This window comes from Anopheles nili, chromosome 3 (genome assembly GCF_943737925.1).
Source record: "Anopheles nili chromosome 3, idAnoNiliSN_F5_01, whole genome shotgun sequence".
Lineage (NCBI taxonomy): Eukaryota > Metazoa > Arthropoda > Insecta > Diptera > Culicidae > Anopheles > Anopheles nili.
In genome coordinates, this window is record NC_071292.1 from 55333334 (window position 1) to 55340383 (window position 7050).

A 7050-nucleotide genomic window follows, 5' to 3' on the forward strand; every position below is an offset into this window, starting at 1 on the left:
AAAGCCGTAGTTTTGGATGGGCGCTGATCAAGCAAAGCTAACAAGACATAAAATGGCTCAACCATTCGATAAATGTTTGTTTTTCCCACCGACAAAGCGCTCACCCTTGAGCTAACAGTTCTCATCGGAAGTTTGAACGTTATCTCACGATTAAGCCTTTTAGGCTCTTGATTTACGTCCGTGGGCGTAATTAGAGGTGTTCCACGCGGAGGGTCCTGCAAGGTGCTTGTGTGTGTGGGTGTGAGAGTTTTCTTTAGTTCAATTTCAAATCCACTTCGAACGACTGCTTGTACAGCCAATTTCGAGTCGCCTGCAAGGTGATTAGAAATTGGTAATTCTTGGAAAAAAAATCACACCTTGCAGCACTCGTTTTGGGTCACATTTACATGATGCCCCAGACGATACCCGTATCAACACCCGGATTAGGACGGTACATTTCATTCTCGGACTGCCGAATGTGTGAATGGAAAAGTGCAAGGCCAACCCTCGGTTCGAATAATCACCCGCCCCAGGGGGGAAAACCACGAACGATCGCTCCCGTTACATTCGCTTCTCGGAATTTGTCGCGAACAAGCACTCGACCCGCGTGATCCCTCGGGCAGGTTTGTGGGACCCGAAAAATGAGCCACCACCATCTAAATCGCACCCGGACGCCCGATGGACTTGATTGGCCGTCCATGGCCATCGGCACCGGTTTTGAGGCCGCCTCCGGATGTTTTGATTTGCTTCCCCCGAAACCCGGTTTGCCCCGTGCATTGTGAACTTGTCACAATTAACACTAATCATAATCACGTTTCGGGGCTGTGACGATCGCGCCACGCCAAAGGGGGCACAATGAAGATATTATAGGCTATAATTATGGCCGGCCCTTCGCTTGAGCCCTTGCAGGACAGCTCGAGGAGGGCACGAAACGTACGTTCCATTTCCACGCCATAGGGGCCACGTTTTTTTTTCTCTCCCCCCTTGAAGGTCTCGCTGGGAAAACGTCATTCCATCGCGAGGTTCGTTCTCGCGCGCGCGCGCCAGACGATCGTCCAAATCGTCTAGCTCGTAAAAACCCGACCCCAGCGATGATGATGACGAGCCCAATGACGAGCCGTCTACCGCCTGCTGGAGATTGACGAAGGGTCCGGAAAAAAGGGCCAGGTATCCGTGGCCCTAACAAGGGCCCCGGAGATGCGTTTCGGAGCGCGAGAAACCAAGCGAAGGAACCCGCTTGCTGCGCTTGAATATAAAAATGAATTATTGAATTGTTGGTGGTCTCCGGAACGCACACGGTGTCCCGCGTGGACCCGCAAGCGAACGGACCCGTGGTCCGGTGAATCAGAAGGCACTTCCTAAGAATTTGGCTCCTAACAAGCGCATCCCAGCTTCGCGACGGCTCCAGTCCCGTGAAGCAAGCAATGAAACGAGGCGCAGAGCGAGCAAAACACAGAGCAAAAAGGACTGGCAAAGAAAGAAAGAAAGACAGAAAAAAAACAAAACGCCCCAACCCCATCACAATAACGAGCTGCGAGTCCTTGTCCCTTCGGCCTGCTCCCAACAAATCCCCAGCGCGATTTGTCCTGAAGCTTGAGCGCGATTATCCGGGGCTCCCTTAAAACGCTCGCCATCGCTCGCGGGCAGCCCATTGCAGAAAGCAAAAAAAGAAAAAAAAACGGCAAGACGCAAGTTCTGCGAGCCCTCCGAGGCGCCTTCTGTATCTTTGTGTTTCATTTTCCTCCCTCTCGGCGCCCTCGTGTTTGCCTGGCGCACCGAGTAGGGCCCGTGAAAAGGTTGTGAAATGGTATTAACAACTTTTTAGCAAGATAAAGTGATCATCATCATCTCGTTTAGTGTGGCCCATTGGCCAAATGCCAACGGAAGGACGCCGAGCGAGAGAGCGAGAAAGAGAGCACGAAGGGACGACTCGACGTCAGTTGTTGCTGTTGTTGCTGGTGATCGTGCCTTGGAGGCAGAAGCGCTTCATCCACTGGGGCAGCTGGCTGGGTTGGAGTCTGCTTGCAACGATTGCAGCGTCGAAAAATGGACTGCAACAAAGGGAAAAGGGCATCAGAAGGGTTGGCCAAAAAATGAGCATCCAAGCGGTTTATTAGAAGGATTGAATTGGGTATTTGGAAGGATATTTTTGCATCAAATCAGTCATTCTTAATTTGATAAGGAGCAAATAGTTTTAGATGAAAAAAAAAACTCATCCATCCCCATCAGCACACACACAGTGCTGGCCAAAATGATGATATCAAACGAACATAATCACTCGCTTGTTTAATCCACAACTTCTGCAACGTCCTGCGCTTCTCTGCCCCCGGGTTCCTGGCCCTTTTCTCGCTCTCTCTCTCTCTCCGTTTGGAAGTGAAATTCTCGGAAATTTTTCAATCAAATTATTCCACGCCAGCCCATGCCATCCTTGCGCCGGCGATCATGATGCCTTTTTTCGCAGCTTTGTGGGGCTTTTTTTTGTTTTGCACACGCGTGTGTTTCTTACCTTGTTTTCACAACCCCCCCCGGCACATCCCGCTTTCGTTACTCAGCCGTCTTGTCTCGAGTCCCTTTTTGCAGATCGACCCCCCAACGAACCAGGACGGACATTCCAACAAGCCACGGTGGCCGACATTCCGGACCACCACTCGGACTCACCTCGGGTCTGGGGGATGTGGTCGAAAAATTGGCCCCAAAATTGAGCGTCCTGTGGGCTCGGCCTGCGTGCATGCGGTTTGTCAGCGAGACCCCGTCAGGATTCCCGTACCACACACAGGCACTCGTGGTTTCGGCGTTATTTCGCGATCGCACGATTTCGCTATCCAGCGTGCAACCGTTTTTTTTCCTGCTGCTGCTGCTGCTTTTGTTCGGCTCTGCTCGTTTGCGTGTGCGCATTTCTGTGAAAGTCATCGAGGCGCATTTTCCACCCCCAGGCAGTGTTTGGGGGGGGGTCAACAGTGCTGGGTTTCGTCGGAACGCGCAAAGCCCACCCGAACACATGTTCGGTTGGCGCCTTCTCCGGTTCCACGCCACCCAGAGCGTGTCCGAGATTGAGACTGAGTTGCGGTTCCGAAAACCCCGAGTCCCGCACATGGCACCACGGAAAGCGGACCTCTGGGATGTGGGTGGGGGAGGGGGGTGCTTTTCCCGAGAAACACTCTCTTTCTCTCCGCACGCGGTAATCGAACGCCGAACAAACACGTGGCGTGACAAACGCAACTGACGCAAACCGCGTCCAAACCATTCCCCCCAAAAATCCATCGGAAATCACAGCGCTACGATCGAGTGCAGCTGAGATCTGCCAGCGATCTTTAACCGATCGCCAGAGACCTCCGATCGCTTGGGGACCTGTCGCGCCTCGGAAATTATACACTCATCAATCTCCCGGCGCAAATGCGGTGCGTGCGTTTGCCCATGCACGTTTGCCAAAGGTGTCATTAGCGAGTGCCCCTCGACCAACGGGGACGCCATCGAGATGTTGTGCTGCCGTCACGATTTTCCACCGGGCGCTAACAAGGGGACCCGCTGGGCCACTGGGCGCCGCCAACCATCCAAACGAAGCCACGAAGCGGGAACGAAGCCAGCGATGATGATAGTCTTTTAAAAGCACGGCCCAATGAATCACCTGGACTAATTATATCAATATCGTAAATTGAACCCAATTTTATATCAATCCGCGCGCGATCGCTGACCAGCCAAAGGTGCCCGCTCTTTTGCGCACGAGACTGGGCCACGATCGAGCGCATCCTGTCGGGTTTGGGGTCTCGCTCGCGCACGTTGCATGCTGCCTGCGCCACACTTTGTTGGAGCCCCGTCAATGTGTTAACGTCAATGGCATCTAGATATTATTTATGATGGATTGATCGTGTTTCGGTGCTGGCGGGTTCGATTTCCGTGGGTAAGCGAGAAGGAACCGAATGAGAAAGAAAGAGAGAGCGAGAGAAAGTGCACGGGGTGTAAGGGATATAGCGCGCTCGCACACGAGAAGGGACATTTACCGATCGTAATTGATTTTAAAGGGTACGCTAAAAAATACATCGTCCCTGTCGCGTCGGTGATTATGGAGGTCGATTCAGTGCCGGCGACATGGTCGCTGCTGGACGCAAATTCAGCGTCTCAACACCGCGCGAACGTGATGAGGCACAGTTCCCAGCTTTTCACACATTTACTCTTCAACCTGTTTCTTCTTGCTGCACGGTGCGCTAATGCTATGTCCTCGCACGTTTTATGCTGCACTCCGCGGAATTATCTGCGTCGCGGACACATTCCCATGTGATGCTTATCACAGATTATAACAGTTATTATGGGATGCAGCGCTCGATGCGCTTCTCCTTGACGGCAAGGACCACAAGAGAGAGAGAGAGAGAGAGAAAAAAAGTGTCCCCATCCCAAGGACGCCACCCTGAAGAGGTTTGATAGCAAACCTGCAATTATCGTCTCGGGCTTGGGGTCCGTTTAGCGATCCGCGCACCGATCATAATTATTATGCATTGCGAAGTAATTTATAAAATGGTATGTTTGTTTTTGCGTCGCCTCCGCGAGCTGGCTGGGCGATTGAACTTTCACGGTGAAACCTGTGGTGCGCTTTCGCTGCCCAACTCGAGGTGACTTAATAAAAATCAATCTACCCATGTTCGCACACTTGTCGATCGGTTGTTCGTTGGCTCTGCTCATGCTCCATCGAGACGTGTGACCTCCCGGTTAAAGGCCATCGGCCTGGGAATGATGGGAGCTAAAAATCCTTCCCAAAAACGTTTCCGCTGATTTTAGCGAATCTTTTAGCGAGCCCGGTGTTAGTGGGGCCGATTAGCACCCGGGGGTCCGGTGGATAGGTAAATTAGGCGTACGATCGCGCGGATTTCCACATCATCTGGTCTTCCACCCGCCATTAGACTTACGCTACGCTCGTTTGCTCCTGCCCGAGCCCTGCTAAATATATTTACCTTTCGTGACTCGGATCAGCACCCTCCCAGAACAACGAACAGCCCCAGCGAGATTGTCTTCCGTATCTGTTCTGCCTCGATTCTTCGCGTAGGCACAACACACGCTCGTCCATCCTGGCTTATGCTCTCGTTCGTCACGGCCAGACGCCATGCGAAGTGATCGGGCCAGCTAAAAGATCACCCAGATCACGGGTCTCGCGCGATCGATGAGCGAGAATGTGTTAAATTATAAGTTTTCATGCAACCTAACAAGGTAATTTTCATGCAGGTATTTATTGACCCATTCGAAGGCGTGTAGCCGACCCTAACCGATACGCAGAGAAAGGGGTCAGATCCTGCCGAGGAAGGGTGCTCACCATCTTCCGGCCAGCCCGGTGGTAAAAGCCCCCAGCCTTTACTGGCCATTTACCACCCTGCGTTGCAGGCTGAAGAAAAAGCGTATCATTCCCCTCGAGAAGCTCGCGCGTTCTAGCTGTTCGCTTTTTCTTATTGTTCGCCCCCTTATTCTACCCGTTTGGGTGAAAGCCACCGACCCAGGGCACGTCCCTTTTAGCAGCTAGCTCACAAAAGGGCCCCACGATCGATGGGTGACCCCACGAACGTAACACCCGCCCTTGGGCGAACAACCTGCAATCAAAGCAAAACCCCGTCATCCTCGGGCTTCGCTCGCAGGGAACGCGCTTCTGGGTCTCCGGAGCCAAGAATCACACGTCGAAGCCCAAGGGGGGAGGCTTTCGCAGGATTTTCGGACCAAACTTCCACGCTCCCGGGCCAGTTTGATGAGGCAGCATTATATACACATTACGCGCCTGGATTGGGGTACGGATCGGAAAAGTGGAGATGAAAACGTATAATTATCACATGCGTGGATTTTTAACATGTTTCCTTCCCCCCGGGGGGTGGTGCGGGAGGGGGGGGGGAGGGAGGAAGGGGCCGTTGGGCTAAAGCGAAAGCTGCTAAACAGCCTCGTTTCTGTTTCTGTTGCGCCTTCGACATCGAAAATCTGGAGTAAAACCTCTCGACGAGCAACTGTTGGGGGGGGGGAGGGGAAACAAACGGTCTTTGGCAGGCAGAAGAATGGAGATGAGAAAAAAAAACACACTCGCATCTGAAATGAAACGAATCCTGCCATCATTTGCGTGCCAACGTCGTGCGTTCGTGCACTTGATTGATGCCTTGGGAAGCGTGTTTGTTTTATTTGGAAGTGTGTGTGTGTGTGTTTTTTTTTTTGTTCGTTCTTGTTGAGCAATAACCCTTCAATGCGGCGGTCTCGGCGCCACTGGTAAATGCTCACGAACGAACGCCGATCTAGTAGGCTTTTGAGAAGCAACCCTTCGATCTCTCTCTCTCTCTCTCTATGGTCCTCCTGCTTGGGTCGACTTTTGCGAAAGGCGAAGGAACAACAATTCCAACACCATGATCCTCCTAAAGGAGGAGCCCACAGATGTATCCATTTCTTGATCGACAACCCAGTCGCCTGGAGTCGCGTGAGCACGGTTCGTTCGACCGTCGGTAGCAAAATCAAGGCGATGAAGAAATTTCCACCACTCACACGCACGCACAGTAATGAAAGGGATGGTTGGGAGAAGGTTTACAAATGGCGAAAAGGGGGGGGGGATCGTGATCGCACACACGGAAACAAACTACAACCGGGCGAGGTGTCGAGCTGTGAAAGCGAGGCAAGTATAGGTGATGAAATTAATAATTAACTGGCGTCCGGAAGAAGGGGCCCCGTGAAGTTGTGATGCCGATCGTGACCATGACTGTGGTGATTTTTCGAGCACTCAGCGCCACTTCCGTTCGCATGCGCGAGATTTTCACGCGATAAAAGCCATCCAGCAGGGCCCCTTTTTTGGCGGAAAGGGGGCCCAAGAGTGGCCGCGGTTGGCTGAAATCGCTCACTTCCATTTCTCGTTAATGAAGCGCACACCTTTCGCGAGCTGGGAGCGAAGTGGAGAAAAGACAAACAAACACCACCCAACACACACACGGACAGACGCAAACACACACCCTATAATGGCGTCAGGAGTTGAACAATGGCGAAAATCGATCAGCGAACCAAATCCTCCGAGGACACGCCACGCGGCAGCTTCTCACGCTGCAGGTGCTGTGCATTGGGAATTTATGA